General features: G+C 44.8%; 1 long non-coding RNA gene across 1 annotated transcript in view; it reads left to right on the top strand.

Annotated features, from left to right (window-relative positions):
• LOC146177267 (uncharacterized) overlaps positions 1–13,486 on the top strand; it is a 47,636-nt gene extending 34,150 nt beyond the window's left edge. Inside the window, exons 3-4 of the long non-coding RNA XR_014701020.1 lie at positions 4,275–4,367; positions 13,206–13,486. This is a non-coding gene — a long non-coding RNA (uncharacterized LOC146177267). The remainder of the gene's footprint in view (positions 1–4,274; positions 4,368–13,205) is intronic.
• The last annotated feature ends 362 nt before the right edge of the window (positions 13,487–13,848 follow it).

The raw sequence follows: 13,848 nt of genomic DNA, 5'->3' as shown, positions 1-13,848 counted from the left end.
CAAGTGCGGCGAAGTGGGCATGCAGGGGGTAAGAAATGGCACCTATACCGAGTTCCGAGATACGGAGGTGAGGCCAACGCGCAGCTCAGACGGGATGCTAACAAAGTTGTTACAAGGATTGATCCGTACACGCCTGGCGGCCCGGATGGTGCAATAATCAATGTTTGCAAGGGTGCACAGGGTCTGATGCAGTGCTTAGTTAGTGGTCGTGCTAAGCTCAGGCCCCTTTCCTGGTCCAAAACGATTTTGAAGCCTTCTGCTGCGAGGCAAGGGAAGGAAGAATGATTATGGAGTTTGGCTTCAGCGGAAATGGTGGCTGGCAGTGGAATGTCGGACTGGTGTTCGAGGTAGGCGTTGTGAGGCGGTGGGCTGGTGGGCAGTAGCTTCACGGTGAGCCCAGTGCGTGTCTGCGTCAAGCATGTCAGTGCTTACTGACACGCCTTCAACCTTTCAGGCTGTGCCGGTGGCTTCGAGGTTTGCGAACTACAGCAGCAGGGGCATCGGCTAACGCAGCTATGGGGCGGAGACGCAGCAAGCTGCATAGGGCTCGGTGCCGAGCCCCGGGCGTTAGGCTTAGCACGTCGGTGGGGTGGCAGAGCTCAAAAAGAGCTTCACAAAGATCGCATAGGATGTAATCGGGCTCCGAATATTACCAATGAATCCTCTCATCTTCAACAATACATCTGTAAATATTTATGTGAAGACGTTAGAGAGATCTGGTAAAGAATGTCAAATATCATGGAACCCATGCAGACAACGTTCGTTGAGCTCCGCGACCCATCGGACGCTCCTTTGACAAGGGGCATGCGATGTACAGTCGTCAGCAAAAGTCTTATATAACACTCAGCTGATGACAGAGCACAAAAAACCTTATCAAAATTCCATCTATTGATAGCGTTAAGGACCGTAATATGGACACAAGCATGTGAATAAAATGGGGCACTTGCACTGTTGCCTCGATCTTAGACAGCTGTTGCTAGATGAAGTTGAGATGCAATTGTCTCGAGCTCAGACACCGGCCTAGTCTTGTATCCCACTTTTGTTCACGACTATACCATGTGCAGCAGTAACTGTAAGCCTTTGGTATTTCACCACCACAGACTCTGCAGTGCTCTCAATGTTTTTGAGATTGCAGATTGTTTGTTATCTCCGCGCACTTTCGAACCATCCCACGCATTTGTGCAAGCAAACCGCGCTATTTCCTGCTCGGTCACGCTCAAAGGTTTAACATTTCCAATCACCAAAAAATAGCCCTACATCACCGGAATTCAAGTAAAGCGTGACCCCATTTAGACTCCAGCCACTACCCCTCTCGGCTATTTAGACGTTTGATCGACCTAATTAGCTCTAATTAACCCGCATGGACCTTCTTATTTTCCATACGAGATGTATTAGTATTTTGCCTGAGGCGAGCAATGTTTTCTTATAAACTCATTCGTTACAATGTAATCGTCCGCAAAACCTCGAGATGATACGCAAGAGTAAGCATGGCCATACAATGCTTACGCCTTATTAAGGGTTAGAGGAATAAGTACGACCACAGAAAAGACACCAATATCATGAACGATACTAACTGGCCTTATTTGCCAGTTCCTAGTTCTTCAAAGTATCCTACTTCTAGTTCTCGCGTCTCCGGTAAGCCACGATAACACAATATATGTCCGACTTTCAGCACAGTGTAAGCCTCACTTCGCCTCCTAACCTCGCTAAGCTCTATAATATCCCATTTAATGTCTGCTAGTTTCTCGAATAACACTGTTAATATAGCTTTACTAGATGGGGTTGTAGCATTAAGCGTTGCCAGTGTATGTCACCAATGGTGGCCAATCCGGAGCCAGACACAATTTGCTGCCTTACAGGTCTGACCGCCGCCGTCGTCTGTTGCTTCGCAGCCGCTGGGAACTGAGGGCCAAGTGCTTTTTTGGAGTATTCATAGGTGGTTTTGCCCACAATACTACACAGGGTGGCCAAATTTCGCTCTGGTGAGGGAGTTAGTTTCCGGGGGTTTTCTCCGTCATAAGGTAGTACCCTAAACCTGTTTATGTAATTCTATCGATATTTATTTATTTTTAATTTTTTTTTGAATATGGTTTGGAATGGGGTAGCACCGAGACTAACCACGCTTCTCTTGCACGTGAGGCGGAATTTTCAACCTCTACGCCACCGCTGCACATGGTTATACAGCCGCGCTTTAACAAACCTTTTCGATAGTCCCTTTGATGCCTAATTATTGCATGTATTACTCCTGATATTATGTCCCCACATCAGATTCCTATTTCGTCTTCCCGTCCTAAAGCTGAGAAGAAGCACTTGAGCTCTCGTTTACCAGTCTATACCACCTCAGTGCCTGCATTCCATGGCTCGTAACACTCAAGTATCTTAAGTACGCATGTTATTTTTCCATCCAATTGCCCGCCGTGGATTTCTGTTCGCTAAAACTGTTTTTCAGTTTCCCCATTTGTCTTCTGCCTTCCCGTTTTTCTCAACTAATGCCCCCTTCAAGAGTCATTGCACTAATATTCTCCGTGCTTGCCACAGCTTGCATTCCTTGCATTGATGTGGGTACATGAGGCGCCTTATCCTGAGTACAGTTAAACTCGTTTTGAAGTGCATGAAATGATAATGTAAGGCTTCCGTTATAATTCCAAGTATGCTGTTAACCACTGCATAATACATCTATGCTCTGGGTGCTGAAAATATGTGGCGGAACGCCGAGTAGGTTATTACGTTTTAAATTTTCCAGTGACAAATTTAACACAATGACCCAGGGCCACTCTAATGCTGCCCGACTATTATGCCGACAGGGAGGACATAGGCAATGCCGATGACATTGCAGCTTAAGCCAAGCACGGCGATTAAGAGCTGCGCCTTGGAAATATTTTCTACCTAATCATGCAGTACGGACACAGATAATGTTTTTTCCAAACTATTGCAGGCACAGTTCTGTCTGAAAAACAGCCAAAAACAAGAACTGCATAAACGGGATTGCAATATCCGCTCAACTGTTTATAACAGTAACGATGTGAGCTTTAGATCGAGAGGCAGCCATGCAGATGGATTCCCGTGGTGATGAGTATTCATCAACGTCAAAACACTGGGTGTAATTTTAAACTCCAAATAGGTCACGCTGGGCTACCATACCCTACGCCAATAGAGCATTGTATTATATTAATTGCATCCCAAGAGCCACTGACTACGTAAAGTCGCCATACTTGGCCGCCCGTATTTAACACTTTGTTCTACGTACAACATCCCCTTTCTTGTTTTGCTGTGGAGAAAAAAATTTGCTAGTAAAACTCCAAAATACACCTTTACATCTCAGGACTGCTTTTTAAAAAAAATACTTCTTTAATTGTATTATCTGACTATCGCAAACATTCAATGTGCCAAATATTGCAGTCAACCAAAAACTAGACAATTTTATATCAACCTAAGGAACTAAGGCCCAATCGTTATTCTTTTCCAATGCGTCTTCTCAAATTTTGGTTTGTGCATTATTCACGAGCCAGTTATAAAGCGGAAATATCATGTACCTTTTTGTGAAATATATTGTTGTTCCAGCTATAGTCATGCACTCAAAAAGGATACAATCAGCACAGACATCTTGTCCTCAGATGAAATGAACAACCTGTTTTTCTGCTCATATGTGAAATCAAAATGTTGCCTGAAATGTCAAATGTAAATTTCAATTTTTTTATTAATTTCAGAATTTCCGTGTTGTGTATTGCTTTCCAATATTATTTACTCTGGTTTTATTTGATAGCAGGCGCTTGTAAACATTTGGCCTCCTCTTTGTAGTAGGAAGGAGCTGAGTCATCCTGCATAGTGCTTAGGTGGTAATCTTTCAAAACATTGAATAAAACAAAGCATAAAATGATCACCCTAACTGTTTTTCACAAATAATTGCATGCTATCGAATATATCATACCTGCCGGCTTCATCTCTTTCCTTGTGATACATTGGCTGTGCGTGAGGAGCTAGAAAGACACTGTGCATTTTATTTCTCAAAATACAGTCATTGTAATTAGTTGGTGCGCTGGCACGGCAGTATCGTTGTGGCGGAGTGGGCTGCTTGCGCACACAGAGATGTCCATACTGATAATATTTTCAAAATTTAGCTGCAGATATAAAACCTTCACACGATGTTGAGTGTCTTTTTGCGACAGTATCGGTTGTGTTCTCTTTTTTGAGATAATCGCGAACTGAAAGGGCGAACGGCCCAGTGTGTTTCTGAAATGCTGCCTTTGACAATGTTTTGCGCTTTTTTCTTCCAGATCCAGAAGAAATAATTACATACACAATGATTTATTGGGACGAAGACGGAAAATGTTTCATTTTGTTATATACCCGTGATATTCATGAAAATCGTAAGACCCAACATTGTTTTCTATTCATCGCACGCATCTTTCTAAGCTGTCGTGGAGCTGTATCTGGTGGATCTGGCTAATATACCGCGTGAAAGAATAGGGATGTCATAAATTCGCCACGAGCGCCTGCAACCGCAACAGAAGCAGCCTACTTTTTTATACTATTTCATAATGACACGATACATTTGTTGCATTTAGCAGCCTTTAGAATGCTGTCATCTCACTCAGCTCATGGGAGGATTTTGCACTCTGTGTGGTCATGCTTATAGTCACGACACGGGGGGTTAAAATATGTCTTTGTAGCGCAATATCCGCCCACGTGCATTGCTACAGTTCCCAGCCTCGAGCGATTGTTTCATTAACGTTTTCGGTTGTGCTAGTGACAATTTACGTCGTTATATAGATGTTTTTGCGACAACTTTACATTGAACCCTGAAACGTACACGAGATATTCGCCCTTCCCCGATCAACTAGCGCGCTTCCTGCTGGCGCCGACCCCGAATTACTTCTATTACGGGCGCTGGTCACCTAAACAGAGTTTACGTCAGTGTATTACCAGCCTCTTCGATTGTTCCCTACGGCCTTGTCAACACTACGTGATATCTGGAAGTGCTGCTCCTCATGTTTTAGACTACTCCGATATGCCGATATAACAGGCCTGTTTTAGCCGCCCCGGGAGCGGTCCCCACAGACCAACGAGCAAGCCGCCGACTCTTGGGTTCCAACCTGAACAGTGACCCAATCAAATCAGGAAGAAGGCTCCTGCAGTAAAAATAACTCTGTTTACAGTACCTCTTCTGGTTGTGCTCTAGGAGCTCCGACAGCCCCCCATTTTCATCGGCAACCCAGGTCAAGATCTAGAGAACTGGCTCAATGAGTGTGGACGACTTGTCGCGTAGAGCTAAGACGGTACATTGAAGCTCCAGAAAACCTTCGCACTGGATGGGGTAGATGGAACATGGAGTGAAAACCGCGAATAATCCGCCGTGACATATAATGAGTTTAAAATGGTGGTCTAGAACATGTTGGCTAGAATTGTCTAGATAGACAGAGCAGAAATTCTCCTCCACGCCAGGGCCCAGCAACCAAACGAGTCCGTGCTCAATTACGTCGACGAAATTAAGTGTTCGTTTTGCCTCGCTGGTTTAGACATCACAAAAGATAAAGTCAATTCCTTATACAAGGCATCAACGATTGTCGTTTTGCTGGAAATTTTGAGGAACCTTCCGACAGCCATGGCCGAATTCGATGTAGATGGGGGCTACGTCTATCGGGCCCTCAACGCCAGGAATCGGCAGTAGAATCGTCCGATGCAAGTCGGAGCTGCTTTCCTAGATGAATGACTAGCGAGACCTAATACACGAAGTCGTTTGCGAAGACCTACGCCGATTACTACCGTCGTCTCAGCAGCCTCAAGTAGCGACACCCATGAAGTGCAGAAGGCGCTTGTGAATCCCACTTTAACTGATACAATGCTGCAACATCAAGCTATGAACTACGCCCTTGCCCCACGCTATCCTCCACCATGCCAAGAAGCACGAAACTTCCCTCGACGTGGACGAGCTCCTCCTCAACGCCGTTCCTTGGCACACGCCGCCAAACCTACGAGAGACCCTCAATCTCCGGAGAATACAACGCCTGCAGGTCGTGCAACAAACACCCGCCGTGCTGCCATTGCAGAGAGGTTGCCACATTTTATGACACAGCTCGTACAGACGCATCGGGACCATCCTAGCGATAGACTAGAAGAAATGAACAACTACTTCCGGAGGGCGCAGTCACCAAGCTGTCAGTACCGCTCCGTATCGCTGCCTAGCACCCAATGAGCGTCACAGGACGTTGTTGTGGGCGAGGAGAGTAGCTTAGTCGCCGTAGGGAAAAATAAATTCAGCAGTAATTGAGACGTGAGTTTGCTATACAGCGAAATAACGAATATCCTCTGCAGCCGACGATTTGTAAAGAATCCATTATTCCAACGCACTTTATCAAATTGCCCTCGACGACCACGCGGCCAGATTTCTGTAACACCGCCACTACGCACCATGCCAACGTCGATGACAACACGACCAGGCTGCAAAATGACAGCGCCACAGAACGAAGCGACAAATGTGTCCTCCGGCGGCGACCTCATCGTACGATGAAATAGATTTCGAACAAAGGAGTTAACCCGCAATACGAGGACACGAGCTAGTGACCAAGAAGTTACTGTTTAGTGTGGCACAGTTACCGCCTTAGTGCACACTGGGACTAATTTCTATCATCAGCGGAGCGTTCGTTGCCCAGCTCAAGAAAGTGGTGACCACTTCGCGCGTGGCCCGCTAATCCGCAATCGCTGGTAGTAACCTTAGCACGTCGCCTGGGCGATGAACTGCAGCAATGACTGTGAATGAGCGTACTTACCCTGTGAAATTCCTGATCCTACGGAATTGCTCTCGAGACATTATTCTGAATTTGTAGTTTCCCAGTAACAACCAGGCCATCATCGAGCTTCGCTCAAAGCACGTGAAGCTCTCGATGATCAACGCCACACCTACTATGACGACATCGACGCATCATATCGTTCTAAACATTCTCGACGGAGACGTAACCATGCCGTGTCAGACAAGCGTCGTTGCCTACATGGGCAACGCAGACATCGAAAGCCCTGAATGGCGTCATCGAAGGAAAGACCCAGTTGAAATTAAATAAAGCTCGGCATCGTAAGAGGTATCGGCCATATCGAAGAAGGACAACCTCAGGAGGTGTTAATGAGCATCATCGAAGAATACCGGCATTATAACAAGGGTACGACGATCACTTTCCTGGACGCAATGTTACACACCTGAAAAAAATTCGCTCTCCTGACGAACTCCATACCATTCACCCGTTAGTGGAGATCACGTACGATACCAGCTCAGCATTACCGCAAAAGGGACATGACCACATTCGCATTCTTTTTGAAAGCTACAGCAAGTGCTTTTATTCAGCGTGGAAGGTGCGACAAACTCCTGTAGAGACGCCGGCAGGGCCGGAGCCGACGGTGGTGAACGCCAACGGGGCACCATGGAAGCGAGGAGGAGTGCAAATTTATTTACATGGTGGTAGAGATTTTAGAGAAAGTCTGTCAATGTCCCCAGAAAAGCCCCGGTTTTTCTACATTGTCTTGCCCCTAGGTACCTAGATAGGGAAGCCTTTGTACTTGAGCACTGGCCAGTCGAAGAGCACCACTTGGCGTTTTTGCACACAGCACCCTGAAGACACGCCTTCCGAATCCCTTCACGTAGACCACGGGATCATAAAAATTTAACGACCCGTGAAGATATGTGTCTCTTCCGAATACTGCTTAGAGAACTAGTTCAGAGCAGCTTGTAGCAGCGCAGAAGGGGGCATGCCGTTCTTCGCAGTGACACCCGGTATTATATTCTTTATTTTAAGAAATGAAAGTGTCCAAAGAATAATGGCTGAAACCAGCAGTTATTGTTTTCTGTCTGATGGCAGCAATGTGCAATAGGTGCACAGCTTCAATAAAGTCGGAATTTCTGTAGGTTATACGGATTAGATGGAGGAAACATTTTTCAGTACATGACATAGATGAGTCAGAGTAGCTTCCTGTTCGGCGATCACTTTGGCCTGCCAAAGAGGATTCGATGAATGCGCATAGCAGATTTCTTTGTAATAGCGACTACAAAATTTGACACTATGAAAGAACTTTCTATCGCAACGTGTACATCTATATCATAATATAGGTAATGGCCCTGCGGGTAAAGCCGTATCAGTTGATGCCACGTCTTGTGAAGCAGCTATGGGCGAAGACACAGCTGACGAAGACACAGTATGCTTAGCCAGTTCGAGTAGGCAGATCACGTGATCATTGAGCCGATACATCGAAAGCGAATTATTGGTTGCCGGCTATAAAAATATCAAAAAAGAGTATACTTTTCTCCTTTCTGTAGTTTAATGTGTACAAAGTCTATCTACGGCGCGGTCAGGTGTCCACAGAGGAAGTGTGACGGATAATTCGCCGTTTATTTCATGTTATTCAATTATCAGTATTTGGAATTTGGAATTGGTTTATTGATTCCTTGTACAAGCGAGAGGAATATTGTTAATAATATATTGTTATTATTTTTATTATAATTATTATTAAAGTCTCTAAGCATCATTCTAACAAATTGGATGTTTGATGAAAACTCTTCATCAATCCCTATATGAGAAGAGACCAGATCGTTCAGTTGGAATGCATTTTTCAGAACGCTGTTTTTGTCTTTGCAATTGAGACATTTTACAACAATCAGTCATCCTTGGTTAGTAGTGTGCCGGCCTATCGTGTGTCCACATTCTATTTCATTCACCTGCATGCTGAAAAGTGTTTTCCTACATTCTGCGATCCGCTTTTCTGTGTCTTGTTTTTCTGGGGGTTCCTCTGGCACACCCTTGAATATCAGGTTATTTCCCCGTATTCGGTTGTTTGGTAGTCGACAACTAAATAGGAGCGCTCATATTGCTTTGACAGGATATTTTTCAGTACGTTATGACATTCATCGAATGCAATTGGTAGGCTAGTTACGTCTGCGCACAACGAGTTAACATCGAATTGCCCTTTTAATATGGAAAGTCGATGCATTTTCTCAGTGAAGTCACCTGAATGTCTAGCTTATTAGACGTGTCTTTGTGAAATTGTTTCTGCTGATGTCATCAGCTCTTCAACACTGTCAGAACTTTGTCTATCTTGCCTGGACCAGGGTTCATATCTACGTCACCACCACATATGATCAAATTCGCAGAACAAAAAAGATGGTTTGGTTTGGTTTGTGGGGTTGAACGTCCCAAAGCGACTCAGGTTATGAGAGACACCGTAGTGGAGGACTCCGGAAATTTCAACCGCCTGGGGATCTTTAGAACAAACAAGAACGACTGCTAAGCCCAGTAAGTGCAACAGGCCTAAGCCGCACTTGACAGCATACATTCTTAGCTGTTCTGCGCATAACAGAACGATGCGTGTAAAATTACCCATGTTCAATAACACTGACAGTAAAGGGGGGATTTGCAGCCAGGCTGACAAGGTAGCACTACAATACTGTAATGAAAGCTCACCTAGAACGAAGAAACAATGTTCGTCGCTTTCAAGGATACGGCCGCAAATCCCCCTGAAAAGCAGATGACCATTCGTATAGACTGTATGGTGGCGCTACCACTGATGGTGTCGTCAGGGGCGTGGAAGCGTAAGGTGGTGACGACTACGACTCAGACATGTGGCAGTGTTTGACGGGGCATTCTCGTAATCGCCTTTTATGCAGCAGCCAGACGTTACCAAAACTCGTCGATCCTAGAACGAAGAGATAATGTTCATTTGTCGCAGACGCATGACCACAAAATGTGGTTCACAGCAAGAGCGACAGGCACCGCACACGAGATAGGTCACTCTAAACGATCTGGGTGGAAAATTTACCGGGTAGCTCCGATCAAGCGTCGTAATATGCGCGGGTAGCACAAAACCACACCGCCGAAGACGCCGTCGAAGGAAACAGTATTACATTGCTCGCAATAAACGCCAGAAGCATGAAAACTAAGAAAGAGAAGGCGAGCAGGAGTCCCAATAGTCACTTCTTGCCGTCATGGGTTTGCAAAATAACCAGTCTCTTTTCTTGTCAGTGCCATCGCTGGTGTGCTAATGCATGTCGCTCCTTTCTTTTCTACGATGTAGACTTCATAAAGTTCACGCTTGTGTTGGATATTGTATTGCCTCAGAATCTGGCATTGACCAAGGTGTGGAAGGCATTCTCAAGCAGATACGTATCTCGAGTTGATAGTAATGGCGTGCTCTCTTATGCGGTCATTGATACAGCGTCCAGTTTTACCATGTAAGACGCTCCGCAAGACAGTGGGCTTTCGTAGATGACTTCACTGTCACACGTGGTGAACCTTCTATCATGCCGCTTATTGCATCGAAGTGGTTTTTGGCCTCCATCATTCACCTTTTTGCATAGCATATTCAGCTTCCTAGACACGGTCAAAATCATATTTATTTCAGCTCTCCGTACTATTTTCTTCAATGTATGGCTGATACCGTGCACATACGGCATGATGGCTCCCTTTTCTAATTCTTTTTGCTCCTTTTCCTTTTTGTGACTTCGTCGGCTGGCTCGAATGGAGAAGTTCTTTCAGAAGGTTGAAGCCGAGACTGGAAATGAGGGCGTCTGGGAACCCCGCTGAGCGTAGTGGATTTTGTCGTCGCACACAAAGCTAGAAAAAAGAGCAGTAGCTACAGGCGCCCTGAATAATTCCCTCAAGAGATCCTGCCATAACAGACTGCAAGAAAGCATGGAAACCCAAGTGAATCGAAATTCCGCACTCTTTGTTCTTGCCCTTGGCCCGCCGCGGTGGTACTGTGCCGGAGAACCCGGGTTCGATCCTGACCTCTACGGCTGCGTTCCTGTGGAGGCGAAACGAATAGGCGCCAGTACCTTAGATATGCGGATGATACCACTTTAATGGCAGAAAGTGAAGTGGAACTCAAGAGACTTCTGATGCGCGTACAAGAAGAGAGTGAGAAGTTTGGGCTTAAACTGAACATTAAAAAGACGAAGATCATGGCGTCTTGCCCTATCAAGTCCTGGAGCATCAATGGAGAAGAAGTGGAAGCTGTGACAGATTTTCTGTTCTTGGGCGCCAAGATTACCTCGGAAGGAGACTGCAGCCATGAAATTAGGAGACGCCTGCTTCTGGGAAAGAGAGCAATGGTTAGCCTTGACCGCCTAGTACAGAGCAGAGACATTAGTCTGCCAACCAAGATCCGTATAACCCGTGCTATGGTCTTTCCAGTTGTGATGTATGGATGCGAGAGTTGGACTGTGAAAAAAGCTGACCGCCGAAGAATTGACGCGTTTGAATTGTGGTGCTGGCGAAGACTCTTAAGAGTTCCTTGGACTGCCAGAAGATCAAATCAGTCGATATTGTCGACCATAAACCCTGACTGCTCATTGGAGGGTCAAATTCTAAAGTTAAAGCTCAGCTACTTTGGTCATCTGATGAGAAGAGAGGAGTCGCTGGAGAAAGATTTGATGTTGGGAAAGGTTGAGGGTCGCCGGAGGAGGGGTAGGCAGCGAACGCGATGGTTAGATGGCATTCTCGAGGCATTGCAGATGAAGCTATGTGATGTTAAGAAGATAGTGAGAGACCGGAAAGCGTGGCGTGACATGGTCCATAGGGTCACGAAGAGTCGGACACGACTGAACGCCTGAACTGAACTGAACTGAGCTGTGCGATATCAGCTCACGTTAAAGAACTCCAGGTGGGCGAAATTAGACCGTAGCCCTCCACTACGGCTCCTCATTCTTTCTTCTATCTTCCCTCCCACCTTCTTCCTTTCTCTTACGGCGCGGTTCAGGTATCCACAAAAACAGGTATTACAGATACCCGCGCCTTTCCCTTCCTGTGAACCAATTATTAATATTAGTAATAATAATATTATTATTATTATTATTGTTAAAGCATTTACTTTACTATGCTCTCAGATTTCTGCCCGCAGGCCGTGTCCGCAATATTGGGTCGGCAGCAGTTGTAATTGAGAAGTGGTAGAGGTTAATTAGTTGGGTCAATTTATAGAGGGGGACGTAATGTAGTTGCCGAAGAAATGACTAGGCCAATAAGGTAATAAGATAAACAATTAGAATAACTAGTTCACAGGAAAGGAAAGGCGCAGTATCTGCCACACTTTTGTGGACACCTGAACCGCGCGTAAGGAAAGGAAGGAAGGTGGGATTAAAAGCGGAAAAAGAGAAAGGGGGGCCGTAGATGATATGACGTCAAGGATGTGACATCCAGCAACCTGACGTAAAACCAAAAAAAAAAGGGCATAGGAAGGGATTGGCGCGCAATTTGAAAGTGCCAAATGGGTAAACAAGAAGTGAATTAATGTGAGGTGGAAGATGCACCGTCACGCAAGCAGAAGTAGAGCCGAAAAAAGGGCATAGGCAGAGTTTGGCGCGCAATTTGGAAAGTACCAAAAACGAAAATGGGCAAACAAGAAGTGAATTAAGCAAATAGAAGCAGCGAGAAGCAACCAACCGCAGCATCCGTACTTACGCATTACTCCGATGCAGATTGTGCAGTGCAATTTAATTTATTATCATTATATTAATTATAATATTACCATAATTATTATTATAATATTATTATTTTTCTTGCTCTTTGTTGTATAGACGAAGTTTTATTACTTTCTTTGTGGTGCAAGATGCGTGGAGATGTATCTCGACGAATCTAGCCACTCGCGTGTGTTTCGGCAATGTGCCAGGTTAGGCTAGCCACCGTTTTATGTTTAATCTATTCGTGTCTTTGCCGTATTTGAAATTTGACGGGAGCGACACCCATTCGTAGATTGACGACCGCCGAGCACGCTTGCTGCAATCGCCGCCGCAGATTGCTTAGTTTTCTCGCGGAAGCAAATCAGCCCAATACAGAGTGAATTTTAGCGAAAATGTAGTGTTATCATTTGTCGCCAACGCATTGTCACCATCTGCGTGACAATATGCAGCATTTAATTTACTCCCTTTGTTTCCTCAGTAAATTGTTTCCCCGTAAAAACAAGGTTCACTCAACCACTGTTGGCGCCGGTTGTCTCTCTCAAAGCTAACGAAGCGACCGGACCTGAATGAAATTTGTTTCAAGAATCAAAGCTCGAATATACTGTTAAACTGATGTTGAACGCGTAATATTTTTATCAGTGATCGGGCGCATCAGCTACTTTGGCGCTTTGGGAGGAGTCCTTTCTGTTAATTTTTATAGATGCCACCGAGATGTGTGTTGAATTCGTAGCAGCTGATATTGTTCTTGTTAAAAACCTTTTTTTTTTATTTCCAGGTAAATCGAAGTGCGAGATGTACCAATGGAATGAAAAAGTTGATGAGCGCCGCGGTCCTATTTTCAGCCACACGCCTGTCAATCGGGAAACTGTGTATCGCCCTTGCGAGCAGGAGTACTACAATTACTGCAAAGACCCTAAGCCTTTTATTGTGTATGATATGATTGAATGCAAAGGGATTAACCCTCCTTTACCAAAATGAGTGGTTTTAATGTTTTATTCTCTTTTCATTCGCTCTAAATGTAAATTAACAATCCAAATAAAATGTTTTTGATCTGATGTGATTCCAATCAAAGATATCACGCGAGCGGCATACTTCTCAACAATCGATCAAAATATGTATTAGCTAGCGAACATTAGTCGGTTGTGATTTCCACAGGGGAAAACGTTTTTGCGGTATCAGCGCTTCTTAATACAATATTTTCGTGTCCAGGCAAATATTTAAAATACGCTCAGTTTCATTTTTACCTGCACATTTTCATAAACCACAGAGATGTTACAACAGTTTGGTGGGCAGTAATAAAATGAAACTTTTTCTACTGAATTAAAGTTTTTTACACAATTATTATGATTCAGAGTAACCTAAGACAGAAACGTTCGATGACAGAAAAAACACTCTGATAATCTGAACTAAGCGATATG

The sequence above is a fragment of the Amblyomma maculatum genome, chromosome 10 (genome assembly GCF_055883805.1).
Source record: "Amblyomma maculatum isolate TAMU_Amacu chromosome 10, ASM5588380v1, whole genome shotgun sequence".
NCBI classification, from domain to species: Eukaryota; Metazoa; Arthropoda; class Arachnida; order Ixodida; family Ixodidae; genus Amblyomma; species Amblyomma maculatum.
Note: the sequence above shows the minus strand (reverse complement) of the source record. Positions and strands in the feature narration are given on the sequence as shown.